The 18,440-nt window shown below is 36.6% G+C and overlaps 1 long non-coding RNA gene across 1 annotated transcript; it reads right to left on the reverse strand.

Annotated features, from left to right (window-relative positions):
* Positions 1 to 455: 455 nt before the first annotated feature.
* Positions 456 to 5,454, reverse strand: LOC149793335 (uncharacterized). The gene is made up of 2 exons (XR_016422551.1): positions 5,351 to 5,454; positions 456 to 718 (listed from the first exon to the last, which is right to left on the reverse strand). It is a non-coding gene; the product is annotated as an uncharacterized LOC149793335 (long non-coding RNA).
* Positions 5,455 to 18,440: the final 12,986 nt, after the last annotated feature.

Genomic DNA, 18,440 nt, shown 5'->3' on the forward strand with positions numbered 1-18,440 from the left:
GAGGGAAAGCAGGGTATGCAGAGGAGAAGAGAACTAAAGGAAGATGATCCCAGGAGAATTTGTAGAAACCTGGCACCTCAAGAACCACCATCAGCTCTAGTTTTGGTGTGGTGAGGGAGATCTCTCGATTTTAGTTATGTAAAATATGAAACAGTGTCTAATATATGGAGGTGTGTGTGTCAGCTAAGGCAGGTTACACTTTATATAATATCCTGAAATATCAGTAGTTGACAATAAAATAATGTATAACATTGTATCTGCAGTTGCTGAAAACTTTTTATATTGATTATTCATGATCTTCGTGCCCACATTGTTTATAGGCAGAAATAGACTGGTCTTAAAAAAAATCTGAAAGCATTATTGTTTGATGCAATATTATGTGCATTTATAAGAAAACAATGAATAAAATCAATTGTATTCATTTATATACAAACTCATACATGCAAGAAAGTGTTTAAGTTCATGCAAGCCTAGAGGGGATGAAGCCAGTATATTGTCCATCTGGATATTTGTCATGCGTCTGCCAGAAACAGCAAGAGGGAATTACATGTCTCTGTCCAGACCCCAGCCTTCCATGTTGCCGTAGCATGAACTGCCTATAGGTAGCATGACTGTTGGCACTCATCAAGTCAACTTTATTGTTGAGGAAAAGAACATTTTGTCTGTACATCCTGGACAAGGCAAGTACAGCCTCATCAAGGATTAGATCTTGAAAAATCTGAAAAATTATTCCAATTGTAATATGCTATTTCTAAAATGTAGAAAAATATATTTTAAGAAATAATAGGAACATGCGCTTATTCAAATGTTATTCATCTTCGATCAGCAAATTCCACTGTGAAATACACGTGGATCAAACTGCACATGGTTTTTATTTTGACATGAACACTGAGAGTTCCATTGCAACTAGAACTGATAGTTTATGTTAAGATGGACAGCTCAAAGTTTTTGGGGAGCATTTCTAGAAGTCTGAGATTCCTGCATTGGGATCAAATAGGAATGGCTGATTGCAGCTTAGATTTGTTTAGTATAGTGAGATACCCACAGTGAAATCAGGTAATGAAAAGAATCTACTCGATGAGTATCAATTGTAAATTAAAACAAAGTCCTTATCATTTGCATATGTATGCATGTCTGTTTTTACAATTTTAAAATTCTTTCACAGTGGTTGCAAAGAAATAACATTTACTAAATCATGTATGTATATCAATTATCAATGTTTGAGAGTCCACCTTGGAAATGGAATTCATTGTAAATGTTGTATTGTAAGAGTAACTATCAAAGTTTTAATTATGTTTGTAAATTGATGCAGTATTTTGATTTTATTGGTACAAAGTGCAAATTGTACATTCATAGGCATGTGCTACACATATCCTGTATACAGAAAGAGGTTTTCTGTAATGTAGCCAACATACCTGTCAAGTTATTCATACCTTTTGTGATATACATTCTGTACATAACAATTTTAAGCTTTGGCAATAACACACTCAAGGAATATATAAAAGTTTTTGAAAGAATTAAAGAAATTTCAAAATTGCCATTGAATCGAGTAAATTTGTTATACAGAAATCATTTGCAGTAATCACCAGTTCAAAGGTGGAAACATTGAATGCCAAGCAGACTGGGCAATTAAAATTCTTACCCAAAAATGTTAGATCAGATATGAAGGAAAAAAAAGTTTCTTGCAAGCCTTCATGATAGCCTTAATTCTGGATAAATAAAACAATTTAGGATTATTAAGTCCTTATGTTTATCATGATATTGCATATATAGTATTATCTTAACATATTTTGGGGCTTTAGAAATACACATTAAGGCATGCATCATATTTAAAACAGAAGAATAAAAGTGTAGTATTTATTTCATAAGACTTAAATGGCTATTTGAATTCTGTACATGTCTAATTTTTTTTTTAAAAATCCTGCAATCTAGTCAGGTCTAATTGCTGAACTCCAAAGTAAGATTGCATAGACTTTTTTGTTACCATTTTGTATTTTTTTAAAAATAAAACAAATAAATGTATTACTTAAGTTGGTTTATTAATTAAATTGAAAAAAGAGCAATTAGACCTTAATAGTATTGAATGTTTGTATGCCACTAGCGTAGATAACTAATACCTATATATGAAATAATTTTAGCTAATCTACCTTTAGGCCCTCAAACAAAGGAATTTATCTATTTTAAGTGTATCTCTGAAGCCGCTGTATATATTGGTTTGGAAGAAGGAAATAGAGTTGGCATTTCTAATGTCAACTGGAATACTATTCCAGAGCAAAGTTCCAGAGTCCTGGAAACATTTTTTGAATAGTTCCTTATTTGGTTTGAGAATTTTATACTGTTTGGCAGACATGGATCACAGTTGTAGAGTATTACCAGGTAGCCTCTACTTGAATAGTGATTGTAAATATTCAGGAGCACTATTATTGGATATCATGTACATTAATTTGGCTTTTCTCAACCGGATTCAGTCTTTAATAGGTAATAATTTTAACTTACCAGCTAAAATTTTCCTTGCTTACTTTCTGGATTGATATAGCCTGAATTCACTTGTTTTAAGTTGTGCCAGTTTTGCTATGATTTTATCATTTGAATTACTCCACACTGCGTTACAGTAGTCTAAATAGGGTTGTATGTAACTGTTATAAAATAGTTTTCTGTACCTTATCCTACTGAAAAGCCAAAAACTTGAATTAACTTTTTTACTGACATGTTCAGTCCATGATAGGTTATTATATACCAAAACACCAAGTAGTCTATCATGACAAACCATTTGCAAATTTGTATCCATCCACGTCAGCCATAGTTCATCACTACCAAGATTTGTTCTTTTTTGCCATGTTGAGATAAGTAATATTTTAGTTCTTCCAGTATTTACCACTATGCCATTGCATGTGCACCAGTTGTCCAGTTTGTTTAGGGCATCCTGTAAATAAATTTATAGTTTGTGCTTTGTGTTTTGGATGTCTGACAATGTTGTGTCATCTTCATAGAGATCTGTAGATGAAATTGAGTCCCTTAGTAAAAAGGCCATTAATAAATAGTATCAATAGTAATGGACCTAAAATTGAACCTTGTGGTACTCCATATCTAATTGTTCCAGGTTCCGACAACATTATTTATATAAACATGTTGTGTTGTCTCACTTAAGTTTGAAGTAAACCATCTAACTGTGCTTTCATCACATTGGTTGATTTTCAGTTTCTTCAAAGAATTTCATGTACATCAACCCATAAACTTTCCTGAAATCTACAAATAGAGATCCTATTATTCAACTTTGATCAAGTGGTTGAAGCCATTTATCAGTTAGAGAGATCAAGTCAGTCTCACATGAATGTTTCTGTCTAAAGCTTGATTGAATAGGGTGTAACAGCAACTGTCTCGTTAAAAATGACACGAACGAGTCATGGACATGTTTTTCAATCAATTTTGACAAGTTTTGGTTGTATTGAAATTGGTTGGTAGTTACCAGCATCATTCTTAGAACCAGATTTGTGCATAGGCATTACTTTTGCAGTTTTCCATATTTTGAGGACAGATGAGGTTGCAATATTTAAATTGATTATGAATGTTATGCTGTTTGAAATAGCTGAGGCAGAAGTTTTAATGAGTGGTGGACCAATCTGATCAAGTCCTGTAGCTTTCTTGATATCAAGTTTACTGAGACATTTTTTATCAGTTTTTTTTATACCTGTGGGATAGAGAAACATACCTCCTTAGGGATTTTTCAGTTCATTATAGTTGTTTTCTATCACTGGTTCTTTTAACTTAGTTTGTAACGTTAGTGAAAACAAATCACTCAAAATATTTGCAATGTTAGTGTCATCAGTGACTTTTGTGTCATTTACCAGAGGTGAGTGAATTTTATTTGTCTGATCTTTGTGTGTTACCCACAATGAGTTCACTGAAGACTTTCCAAATGGAGTTTGTGTTGCTCTCTGTGTTTTCAAGCATTGATTAATAAAAAGTTTTTTTAAGCCTTTTCAATCATACTTGTTATGTTATTTCCCCATACTTGATATTATGCATGGTTCCCCATAGCCTTCAATTGGTCTTGTGTCTTCATAGTATCTAGAATTTCAGTAGTAAATTAGTTAGGATGGATTTCATACTTTACTCAATGTACTTTTAGTGGTGCATGCTTAGAGATTACATTCATAAATCAGTCCACACCTTTAGAGCTTCACATATGTCATCAAAATTTTGGATAATATTCCATGGAACTTTATATAGGTCATCTTGAAATTGTTATTTACTTCAATTTTGGAAAGATCTGTAAGTGATAGTTTTGTGTGTATGTTTCCTATTTCTGTTGCATTTAACCTTTGTTGTCAAAAAAGTAGGATAGTGGTCACTAAGACCAACATTTGGTACATTAACACAAGCCACATTGTTTGGTTGGTTGGTATAAATGTGATCAATAAGAGTGCTTGATATTTCTGTTACCCTTGTAGGCTCATTTACCAGCTGGACTAGGCCTAATGATTCAATAAATTCCATCCAGTTACTCCTTATTTGAGTACTGAGTAGGTCCTTATTTACACTGCTGAGTATATATGTTTCTTTCTCCTGTGCATGAACATTTTTTATTTGTTTCAAAGAGTTATTATTCCAAATTGCTTTGGAGGAAGGTGACCTATAAATGAAACCAACTAGGAATGATTCTGCATTATTTTGAGAAATTTCCACCCAAATACTCTCAATTTCATGTGACCCCAAGTCAGGTCGCCTTTCTGCATTTACATCTTGTAATGTATACAAGACCCCCCCCCACTTCTGTCTCTCTGTCCCTGCATAATGGTTTATTGTAGCCTTGACAGTGAAATAGATTATCATTGTGGCTAGCATTTAATTTGGTTTCAGTGAGTCCTAAAACCTGCATATTATTTTCCTTGGAATACAACATTAACTTAATCTGTTCTATTTTTTCCACTATACCTTGTACATTTAAGTGACCCATGTTAAAACCTTTTGTATTTAGTTTCATATCAATTATATGTATTTCATCATGCAATGGGGTACTCTATGAGACTGTCTCCATAATACTTTTACCATTTTGGTATTATATAGGTGGCCATATAAATGAGGTGGCCTCTGTATTTTCTATGGTATCTGTGCATAGTCTTCCTTTATCAAATCATATTGGGGTGGGGTGTTGACTAGCAACAAAAAGTAAAGCAGTTTAAACATACATTGTTTGGTACAATAACTAATCCTTTAATACAAGTATGCATTTTTAAGTTGTGCAGAACACTACTGACATAGATATTAGAGTCTTTGCCAAGTTACTTAGTACCAAACATTTTTCAATATCAATCAATACTTGTTTTGCAAGATATAAATAAACAATTACCCTCATTCTTGTCTGCCTTGTCTGAACTATGTGTAGAGCTTGGTCAGCTCAGTTGTTAGGCTGCACAGCATGTCTTCCTCCTCTCCCCCATCTGGTTTTTCAACTTCTTGCTCCATGTCTCATCCTTCCTCTCCCTCTTCCTCTTAAAGGTCGCTCTAGAATTCAGCTTAAAAGTGAGCTGATTTAAGTCTATCTAATGAATTTTAATATGTAAATGTATTTCATAATTTGACAACTAATATATTCATGAATAATTACACTGGACAACAAATTTTTACAAAAGTCATGTTACTGAAATAAAATTAGTCAATTCTTATCAATTTTTATGTGCTGAACACGAATATGACAGTCAAATTGCAAAATTGGCTCTAGTTTTTTTGTAATCTGCAAGAAATTAATGTTTACATAACGAAATGCATTCCAATAGTAAAAGGTCAACTGTAATAGCCTACCTATAAAAAATCAAGTCATTGACTACATCTTAGATTTCTTCGCCTGTCTCTTGTACAGCTGTTTGGGAGCATCTCTGAGGAGTGTCCAGCAGTAGTCAGCCAGCATTGTAGTGGACCATTTTCCCTGGTATCTTTGTTCCATTGTTGCGATATCTTGATGAAAACGTTCGCCGTGTTCATCACTAACAATACCACAGTTGCTAGGAAAGAAATCCAAATGGGAATGAAGGAAGTGAATCTTTAGAGACATATTGCAGCCAAGTTTCTTATACTTCATCAACATGTCTTCTACTAGTTCCTTATAGTTTTCTGCCCTAACATTTCCGAGGAAGTTTGTAGAAACTAGGCGAAAAGCATTCCATGCTTGTTTCGCGTCACCTTGCAGCAAGTTGTTGAACCGGTCATCTTTGAAAAGCTCTCGAATCTGAGGACCCACAAAAACTCCCTCTTTAATCTTTGCTTTGCTGAGTCGAGGGAATTTTTCATGCAGGTATCGGAATGCTGGCAAAGTCCGGTCAATGGCTTTCACGAAGTTCTTCATCAAACCTAGTTTGATGTGAAGGGGTGGTAGCAAGATTTTCTGAGCCTCAACCAGAGCTGGGTGTTGGATATTCTTCTCTCCAATGGCTACATTCTGCCTGTGAGTCCATTCCTTCCTCATGTAGTGCATTTCCCTTGCTCGGCTATCCCACTCGCATAAGAAACACATGTATTTTGTATATCCTTGCTGCAGTCCCATTAAAAGGGCAACTACCTTCAAATCACCACAGAGGTGCCAGCTGTACTTGTTATACTCAATGGAATTCAGTAGCTGCCTTAAGTTATCGTATGTCTCTTTCATGTGGACAGCATACGCTACTGGAATAGATGGAAGAATGTTTCCATTGTGCAAAAGCACAGCCTTGAGACTCAGTTTCGAAGAGTCCACAAATAGTCTCCATTCTTGTGGGTCATGAGTGATTTTTAAAGCATTCATGAGGCCCTCAATATCGGAACAGAATATCAGATTACTTTCCTTTCTGAAGAAAGGCTCCAATTGCTGGTGGCGCTTTCGATATGCAGTAATTGTGACATCTTCTTCTAGAAGATTCCATTGTTGGAGTCTTGATCCTAGCAATTCTGCCTTGTTTTTTGATAAGTCCAAATCACGAATCAGGTCATTTAGTTCTTCCTGTGTTATTCTGTGTGGGGTTGATGATGCACCACAGTGAAAATCTGGATCACTGCATGCTGATGGACCAGGAGAAGAACAGGTCGACTCACCTTTGTCTTCGTCAGATGAATCAAGAGAATATTCTGCTGGAGGTTCTGGAATAGGAAGTCCCTCACCATGTGGAACTGGTCTCAATGCAGACGGAATGTTTGGGTAGACTATTCTCGACTTCTTTCGCTTCATTATTCCGCCGGAAAGAGGAGGAACCAAGCAGAAGTAACAGTCATTTAGGTGGTTGCTTGGCTCTCTCCACACCATTGGGACAGCAAACGGCACTGATGACCTTTTGCAATTCAACCACTGTGAAAGCTGTGTTGTACATGTAGCACAGCATATATGCGGAGCCCAAGGCTTGTCTTGGTCACCAACCTTGCATCCGAAGTAAAGATGATATGCCTTCTTCACTTGAGAATTGATACTTTTCTTCTGGTTGGCAAATGTCACTTCCCCACAAATATAGCAAAAATTGTCCGCGGTATTAACACACTTTCGAGGCATTACTGTTCTTTATTGTACGTAAATGGATAAAATAATAAGTTTTATGTAACAGTAGCTTGAACTGTCTCGCACAACGTCTAAAATATTTTAAATGCTGAACCTATCTGATTGGACTTTATATAGTACACTGCTTACGTCAGCTTCAGCAGCCGCCTGGCATTAGTATAATAGGCCTACACATGTATAGTACACTGCTGACGTCAACTTACTTCAGCAGCCGCATGGCATTAGTATTGCATTGCATCAGAAAATGATGCAATCAACTGTGGATGATGTGAGCATGATGGTATTATGCAATGTTACATCATTATTCCGGATGTTGCTGCAGTCCTACTGGAGAAATTTACACAGTGAAACATAGAAAATGAGGTATATGAATATCTTCAAAACGAGAGCCAATACAAATTTTTCACGGTTATATTCGTGTTCGGCACACCAAAATACTACAGATTAGGGCCTTTTCAAGTCAGTAATGATTTCACTGTTGACCAGTGTTATCAAACTTATAGGAATATAGTGCTAACTTTGGATCAGAAATTAATACATGAGAGGTTGTGATTTGATGGAAGCTTTTTTGGGCTGGATCAGGTCAAGTGTTGGGTGGGGTGGGGATCCAAAATTTAAAAAGGGCCCCTACTTTCCTCGAATGGGCACTAAAGCAAAGTCTATGTGTGTATTTACTCAGTGTGCACAATACCCAATAAACATGTGCAAGAATAAAACTGTGGTCAAACTTCAGCTGACATGTGACTGTACGTTTGTGTGTGTGTACTTTTTTATGATCTGGCCCCGAGTTTTGAACCTGGATTCCATATTCTATTCGCAGATTTAAAATAAAAAATAATGCTTATTTAAAACCTTGTGTATGTAAAGTATTAACTTGGAGAAGCACACACATTCTTTTCCGCTTTGTTTGAAACGTCAGAAAGATGGGTGTTAGGGGTCCAGTGGTGACAATCTGGTTAGAATTTATAAATTGATTAATGACATTACTCAATTTTGAGCATTTTTAAATATTTCTGATGCTTTTCATTTATAAAATTGAGTGGTGGGGACGTGAGGGAGTACGAATTTTACTGGGCAAGAAATAGAGTGACTACCTGTGGGTTTTTGCAATGCTGTACAGAGCACGTCGATTTAAATTATTCTCGTACCACAAAAACTTTGAAACATAACTATAAAAGTAGTTCTACATACATTTCATTGTTTCCTCTCAAAATTAAAATTAGAAAGGAAAATGATAAGAAGAAAAGAACGAGATCAGAAAAAGATCGTACTCACCGTTGTTGACATTTTTGGCGGTCTCGTAGCGTGGTTGTGTTTTACGTCATCATCTTCAGTGTTTACAATGTGGCCTATAATTATGCAAATTTCGGTCACCGGAATTATGTGTGTTATTCATTCGGGATCTGCCGATCACTGCCGAGAGGGATTTCAACATGGAGACGATAGATTCGTTACTCTACGTTCGAAGATTTCAGAGAGCTCGTATTTCATAAAGAGAACCCCTACGTACTTGATATTACCCCAGAAATGCCTTTTAAATAGTATTTAATCAGTTGATATACATAAATGTCCCAACATTTTTGCAAGAAAATTCACCCTCAGCTGCACTATTGTGCCTTTAAGCTATTAATTATCTACCAAAACCTTCAGTTGCATTCCCCCCCCCCCACACACACACACACGCACACATATTTAGAATATTCGCGTATAAAATTGTACGTCTCTGATAGATATGCCATAGCCCTTGCCCTCAGTATGCTCTTCTATGCTGGTCAAAGTTTGAACCATTCCATTAACAAAACGTTACGAACATTTCTCCTAAATAACTGCTTAAATGATCAGAATGGTATTTTCAATGCTGCGTCTCTCTCGTTTGTTGTGAGCATTGCGAATATCACGTTCATTCATTTGCTTGTTTGAAAGTTTATTGTGTGGCTTAGAACACTCGTCCACATTATTCACTTATCATCCTTACTTTCAAACACTGAATGTCCCCAACAGGAAATGCCGCCGATCAACGATTCATCACTTTAAAAGAATTAGTTATTATAACCTATGTATAAATCGAAATGAACCATGTGAAACATCGATAGAATAATTCTCGATATCGAACAATTAAAGTCCTCTTCCAAAGACAGATCTCCTATGAAATTTGATCCTGCACTTCACCCCAATGTAATGGCCGATGATTTTGAAACACTTGATGAACTCCGACTATCTGGCAGGTACATGCTAACCGCTCAACATAAATTTATTAAAAAGCTTCAATCCAGGATGATGACGACGAGAGAGAGAAAGAGACAGACAGACAGAGACACAGAGAGAGACAGAGCCAGAGACAGAGAGAACGCGTCATATCAGCGTTGTCTTCCGAATAAGAAGAACGAAGCGTTGCAACTGCACGAGCACGACACCTACGAACACTTGATGTTGGACTGCAAGCAGATGGTTTACCGTCCAATCCTGAGATCACAAGTATAATTGCTCACGTGTACTTGACGGGTGTAATCCAAACCAGCAATTCATCAATTGTCAGCGACAGTGACCAATAATAAATTAAATTACCTCAAACATACAAAATGGATCTGTTTTACCGATCAGTGGTTTGATGCGCTAGCAAATGCAACAACCACATATATTTTTTGTCTTTTTTATCATGATTTACTGGTAACCTCAGGTTACTTATCATAAATTATTCAGTTCTGTCTCTGATATGCAAACTGACCGCCAACTTTTCTCCCGCAAATGCCCGTTTTGGTCTGTCATTGTTAATTTCAGCCGTGACCAACTACGAATATGACACCGTAGATAAAAGGGAACCGACACCATGAGGTCACTGGGACTAGCATTAAGCGAGAAACTGTAAATAATATATCCTTTGTATGATAACGTGCTGTTATGCTGGTGACAATAATGATTGTTTAACCAGTACATTTGTAACTGCATTAACACATTCTTCATAATCACCTCTTATGGGGGTGATTTTCGAACATCCATACATTCTCTATATACCATACGGACCAACATGTTTTCTGGAATATTATCATATTCTGGTTTCAGCGACTGCATCTGGATCCCCTTTAAATTATCTTTAACCATCCTGGTTCAGATACTTGGTTTTTTAATACTGGTTTGGACATTTTATCAACGATATCTGTTAACATCATCAATATCAGTACGATTTGCGTCAGCCAACTTCAGCTATTTGCTTTGGTAGTTTTTTTATGTGGTTGTTTATTTAATTGTTCTTATATATGCTGGTAGCGCTGCAGGAGTTTCTTGCATTGCCGTGGTTGCCTTGGCGATAGCCTTTGTTGGTGTGATAAGTGGTTTAAACAATTCTTCGGCGCCCACACCGAGATCTTCTCGTGCCTGCTGGCGCTCGTACAATTGTTGCTTAGCCACATCTCTGACTGTTATACACCGATGAATTGCTTCTAGTCGTTCCAGAACTAATTGTGCTATACAAGACTCCGGCGACATTGTTTGTTAATCCGTCATTATTGATTTATTCAATGGCTATTTTATTGCAATGTGTTTACATACCACATACATGATGATGTATTTGTTTTTCGACCAACTGTGCGTTTATCTTGGTCAAGATTTGTACGTCAGTACTGGCCGAACGCATACCCCAAGTTGTATTCGTGGCAGCCGACACTGTCTTTGATTCATATTTTTATAAGTGTTGCGCCCGACGCGAGATCATTGTGGGATGAAGGAAAGAAGTCTCATTCGTGGCAACGGCTTCCCTTCTACGATAATATTTTTTCTGCAAAGGATCGCCCGAAGCGGGATTGTGGTGGGATGACCCTCATTACTGCTCATATTTCATATTTGTATGAGTTCTAATGTACTTGTTTAGTCTAAGTTAGGCACAACACAGTTATTAAACAATTGATCCAATACCCAATGTCTTTATGTGAAGTAGTTTCGATATAATTGCTTTATATGATCTGCATTCTGAATTAGTAAATTAATAAATTGGTAGGTCATGAAAATTTAACAACTGTTGGAAAGCTTTGCCTAGGAGATGATTAGGACGGTAGGTCACACAGTTTTAATCCGACAACGAGAATGGAGCGGTGTCGTAACAGAGCGCGCATGACAAAAGCTCTCCGACATAAGCGCGTCGACAAAAACGCGCCGACAACTGCGCAAAAATGATCAACGACCCGACAAATACGCGTAAGACAAAAGCGCACATGTACACAAAGATGATGTTCAGAAATAAATATTATGGCTGGCATCATCTTAATAGCATCATTGGATAGATAAAGTACACTCATACATCCCCCGGTATCAAGGTCCCAAGCTCAGTCTCAAGTTTCATATACGCACTACCATTTTATTGTTGGAAGCTTCCATTGGGTGTCTATTCACGGATCACATAACAAGAGAGCATCTTACAAACAGCAGATTTTTGTGTAATAATACCTGTATCTTAAAATAATTTAATTTCCCTAAATCAGTCGCAAACTGGTTTGCTAATTGATTCGTCCACCTCCTAAATTGGTCGAACTATAGTCCTAAATAAAGATATATTGCTCAATGGGCTACCCGTAAAAATTGCAAGCTATCGATGAAACGTTAAAAGAAAATTATGAATGGGCTTCAAATGTAACTTCAATTCCGCATGAAAGGTATAATTGTTTCTACATTTTCAAATATTTCTTTCTCTGATGTTATGACCGCTCCGTTGGCCTACGTGATTAGAGCATCCACATTGGATTAGCGGGGTCGAGTGTTCAAGCCCCGGCCGAATCATACCAAAGATTTATAATAATTGCATCAGCAGCTACCACGCTAGGTGCTCAGCATTAAGAGGTTAGTATTAAGAATGGTCTGCTCTGTGTCAGGGTAATGTGCTTAGCTGTGACATATATAATCTATGTTGGGGTTTGGACAGAGACAAGGAATTCCCAGTCGCTGGTTTATATTATATATCTTCGCACTCGGGAAAGCGTCGTGGGGAGGCATGTAATATAAACCCGCGACTGGGAATTCCTTGTCTCGGTCGAAACCCCAACGTAGATTATTTTTCTCACCCAATATTTTCCTTTCAAGTAAAAGGAATTCTTCACTAGTGTTCACGTACACTGTTTACATGTGGCGCATGAATATAAATATGTTAATGAGGAATGTGGTGTGACCGTTGCGTATTAAGTACACAGGTTATACGCGTGAGCAAAGAAAAATAACAACACAAAACGGCGCATAATAATGAGGTATTATCACATTTAATATATGGATGTAATATGAAATTGACAATAAATAATTAATATTTATTAATAGAAACTGTTTTATTTTCATCAGTTTCAATTTTGAAAAGTTATATTGTAAATAAGAAAATGATATTGGATACTCAGCTCTACTGTAGTTATACTTAGTTCAAGCTGTAACGAAGAGTAACATATTTCTTTAGATTATTCAAGGGTAAATAGAGATCTGTGTCACTATCGTATTTAACTATTCTTTTATTTGGAGGAGGTGAGACTGTGTGACATACTTGTGTTATCCTTAATATTAATTGTAAATTACCCATGTGTATAATAGACCCTGCAACAACTGACTCTAGCGGATAACCATGTGCTAAACTTTAATGTTCACGGATTCTTTGAACATTTCTTTTTCTGTCCTGGAAATATGGTAAGTGCTACAGTGAAATTTGCTTATTGATTAATGTGCTGACGGATAAAGGATTCCTTCTGGCTGGTAAGTGTATTATTTGTCATTAAATATTGTAGGTATGTTTCATTCAACCGGGGCACAGTGAAGATGCTTAACAAAATTAGAAAAAGAGCATGTTTTATATAACACTTTTCTGGCTGTGACTAAGTTATCCGTATTTGTTAAGAGAGTTAAGAGGCTATGAAGTGTATAGGTCTATAATTTATATGCATGGGTCAGTGTTTTATGTTATATTGTTCATTTCACACAGCATTGAGAATTTTTTCCTATCTGTAGCACAGTCATTTTCGGGTCAGCGTCATTAAATGTAGCTAACATTATATAATTTCTTTCACACGAAGTATTTAAAACTAGTTAGGTAGCCTTAGTTACATTTAATGACGCTGATTTAAAAATGTACTGAACTAGGCGTGCATATAGGATAAAACTGACCATGCTGTGTGGAACGAACAAGCATAATACCAAAAGGCTCGACATCATATGCGTTTGTCTTCGTCTCTCTCGAAATATTTTTGCATGGTGTGTTCTCAGAGATGGATTTAACTTAAGTTGCTATGTTTTTGTTATATATTTGTTGTTGTTGTTGTTGTTTGATTTTAGTACAACTACGTCAGGAACAGCAGAAGACAACAAGGGTTTCTTTTTTCTAAAGGAATTCTGAGCGCGTGGACACCTTGACTGAGACTACTGGTCTGAGATGACTAGACTGAAACAAGAAAAGTAAGGTTTGCAAAACAAGTACATTTCTCATTCGCATGCGTGAGAAATAATGTTAAATGTCTTCAGTATGATCCCCAGTGTTAGATGTCTCTATAAACTGACACACTGCAGACATCATACGCTATGTTAAAAATCAAAATAACACACACAAATACACACACACATACTTGTGTCTTATCACAGATCATGCATCAACTTCTTTATAAAAATAGAGACTCTCCTGCCGATGTCAATTCTAAATTCATAACTAAAGACAAACACTCTTGATTTGAATTTTTTTCTATCATATAATATTTATCCGTCCAACACCTGGCACGTGTTACAAGTTATAACACTTTTGAAAGTGATCTCATTTAACATTAACACCTCTGATGTTGGTATGGCGACGATGGTTGTAGATGCTTTCTTTACCACACCCACCCCAATATCACCTCCCCCATTTGCAAGTTGTTAAATTAATTTTAAAAATACTTTTGCAGACATTTTCTTGCACAAACGTTTGAATTCCTTTTTTACCTGCCTGGCTAAAATACAATATGTTAATTGCCTTTACATAAAGTGCATACGTCATCATTTTGAGCGGAAACATTTTTAATAAGTCCATTCTTCGTTTTTCATGTGAATAATAATGTCACAAAGTGACTTAAAAGTATTCACATGTTTTATTTATCATTACAAAGTTTACATTTTCAACATAAAAAGAACTGAACATATATTATCTGAAGTTGACTGTAGTAAAAACGCATTATCCAAGTTAATTGTAGAATACTAACTCGGTAAGCAATAAGACCGTGATAGTGACGTAATAGTTCTCACCAGGCGAGAAGCTCGTGCACTTCATGATACATGACAAATAGTCTTCATGAAGCGACAATATGCAAGGTTATATTTGGGCAGTCCCATGTTCGATTACTATAGACAAGACTTAAAACCTGGACATTTAGAGCGGCTAGATAAAGGTAAGAAAATTCTTTATATATTTTAGCATTTTGAATAATACGGAAAAAGTTGTGTTGTAACTGGGATAGCTGGAAATTATACTTTCGGGACGTAAAGCTTTATCTCTTTTTTTCTTTTATATAGAATATATGTTGTATTTTGAGGATTCTTTTTATTCATTACAACTCATTCTAGTAGGTTATTTTTCACTGCATATGTATTTATTATCCACAAGTCATTCTTTATACCCTACAGACTACTGATTCTAATTCATACTCAAGTATTCAATGCTAGTACTTTGAATATAGATTTATGTTATGTTGTAATCTACTTGTACATTTCAGCTGCAAACGAACATATTTCATATTTTCATGGTCTTGCATTCATAAAATGTTTGGTTTGATTTAATTTAGTCTAAACAAAAGATAAAAACGCAAGTATAGACGTGCCCTAAAGAGATTACGTGTATAAAACATAGCAAAAATACGGAGGCACTGTATGTAACAGTCATTAAGTGTAAAGTAGATATTAACTTTATCCTATGACTCAGATGAACTTCCATTTTGTAGCCACTCCAAACCCTGGAGAGATATGGCCGGTTTGAGACTGCTAACGGGAGATTGTGCTAGCCAGTGAATCTTGCCACAAGGGAGGACAACCCGGAAGGTCCTAAGAATGTCGGGATACGGGAGCCCCAGTCACGCCAGGGAATCATGCCACAAAGGCGGATAAACTCGGGACGTACTAAGAATATCGGGATACGGGAGCCCCTGTCGCAAGAAGTACCGTACGATTCACACTATACAGTGGACAAGCCATTGGATGGCAAACCTACACAACCAAGGTGCAATTGGCGGACATACATATGCATTGAAGAAGTCGGTGAATATTAATTCAATGCAGATGTATCAGTGGACATAAATTATTCTTAAGAACTTTAAGAATAATCAATAATATTTAAGAACGGTTCAACTGTAGTTATGTTTTCGTTTTACTACTCTTAAATAGTTTTCATCATAATTATTTAATTAAGTCACCATAATGTATATGTGTGTTGTCTGTTTTCCGTAAGTAGCATTCCAACCAGCCATTCTTCCATTCTGTGACAAGGTTGAAGAATTTTCGGAAAACAGTGGAGACCAATTTCTGGCGAGCACATTTGAAGGCCACGTCCGTGTGAGAAGCTAGAAAAAGTAGGCTACATATTATAATATTGTACCAATCATCTGAGCAGTAACTTTGGAGAATTCTCGGAAGAAAATGGTGACTGCCCCTTTTGTAGCGCATGGGAATTCCATTTAAATGACAAGCTAGATAAATGTAGTTTAGACATTATTTGATTGTTGATTATTCTCTTTGAAATAAAGTGCAGATGAATGGATAGATACGTAAAGCCATTTGAGATTTGAAGCGGAATATTTTCAACCATTGAAGATTAAATTGTGCATTGATTTCATTTGAGATGATATTAGTGTTTAATTCCCTCATCTTGGAACGAAGAAGCAGCACTAAGCAAATGCGTACAAAAATGCAATAATTTGCATGCTCGAGAAACAAAGCAAAATAAAACTACGCCAAAAAGCCATGGACAGCCCAGAACAGCTACCCACCAAACTGGTCATAATAATGGGTTCTGAAACATCTTTAGATATATGCTAATAAATTAAACTCTAATAGCAATTTGTAATTCAAAGCTCACAACGTATCAAATCTGCGTAGTAGTGAATGCATCATTAAACGATATGACATTAAAACCTGAATAAGGTCACATATCAAATAAATTATAAATTTAACACTTACTTCTATGGCTGGAGAACACAATGGAGAACGTTCACTCCTTGGCAAGATCCAAAATGACCAGTGTTGGTTAGAAATACAATCTACCTAAAATCCATAGGAGAGTGAGTAATAGTCAGGGTAAAATACCCGTGTATATCGTACTATTAGTGTCTCTCGCCGTAAGTAATTTTCGACGAGATACATGCTAGTACAGTCGCTTACCTGGAAAACAATTATTTACACTAGATAACGTTGTACCATGTACAACGAAAAATAGTCAAATCGTTCTAAGGCAAAACCAAGTTATTTCTTGCCTTATTCTGTTATAGTCAAGTGTCGGTGTCTTCAACACAGTCTTTACAATAGCAGTTTTGAAAAATGATGGGAATTTCCGGATGAGAGAGAAGTTGTGATACACCGATTAGTGAAAGCAGTATTGAATCAAAACACTCGAGGGACATTGATGTAGGAATCGGATCGACTTTACATGAGTTTGTGGAGATCTTCATGACAATTGCGTGTACCAGATCCATAGAGACAGGTTTCAAATTATATTACCGGTTGATGGGTATCTCCTGTATCACAACTATATGGAGATGAGTCAATTGAAATTTTGCTGTCAATCTTATCATTGGTGGGTTCAATTTTGTAACGGAAGAAATTTGAAAATGGGTCCGGACGGTCGCCTGGAGAAAATGGCTTGGAAATGATGTGCATTTATTCTTATATATTAGCTTTTTCGTAATCTCGAAAATCACTTTGCAACAGGAAATTTCAATGATCTTAGTACTGTAATAGGTGGATTTGTCTGCATAAACTATGTTTGTGACATTCTTCTCGGCAGCGACATGGACCTGCTTATGCATTATGAGGCTGGTGGGAAGCCAAATCCTCTCAGCCATAAGGCATTCTATTTTAGCAGTGCGTCGCTTGTCCCGAACACTACTAGACTATGGAGAACACTTTTTAATTGATACTCGGCACTTCAATGATGGTTCATGTGTGCCAGGCAATGAACGCAAGCCGTTGTCAAGTTGTCCGGTTTACTTGGATGTCATGCATTAGATGGGTTATATTTATCATACGGAGGTTTCTCTTAGTAATAGGCAGGGATGGAAGGTGAGAGACTGATACGTCGAAATGGCATATGATGCAGAAGTTATATGATGCGAGTACTTGTGGGCACAAATGAGGAGTGGAGAATATCAAGTCTCTGATGAATTCAGTCTAACATGTGATCATATTTATGAGTGTGATGGCTAACTGACTGAAGTTGAATAAAATCTTGGGGTTTTGATGTGTAATGGTTTCCAGGACAATCAAAGTGAACGTAGAAATCTGCAAGAATAGTCAGATTGCCAGCTATCAATTCCCCATACTTCGGGAATCTTGCTTCAATGAGGGTAATGACTAATAATAGGCTCTTGGATGCTCTTTTGCACGCTCGATGAGCCACACAGAAATTAGGAATGTAAAAATCGGTCACCTGCATGCATTCGAAGGAGACCCGAGTGACCGAGTGGTCTAAAGCGCGCACCGTTCCGGATCACTGCCATCTCACCTCTGTCTTCGTGGGTTCGAGTCTAGGGCTCTGCCAATGTGGATATGTTAGAAAGCTTGCCGGTAGCTTCTGGTGGGTCGGTGGTTCTTTCCGGGTATTCCCGGGTCCTTCCTCCAACATTAATACTGGTCATCATGTATATCCTATCTTGTGCTGAAAAATGGCGTTAAACCCTATAACAACAACAACAGCATGCATTCGAAATCGAAAAATATGAAATTGCTTTTCTTC

Source organism: Sinohyriopsis cumingii, chromosome 8, assembly GCF_028554795.1.
Source record: "Sinohyriopsis cumingii isolate HCF-2022 chromosome 8, ASM2855479v2, whole genome shotgun sequence".
In the NCBI taxonomy this organism is placed as follows: domain Eukaryota; kingdom Metazoa; phylum Mollusca; class Bivalvia; order Unionida; family Unionidae; genus Sinohyriopsis; species Sinohyriopsis cumingii.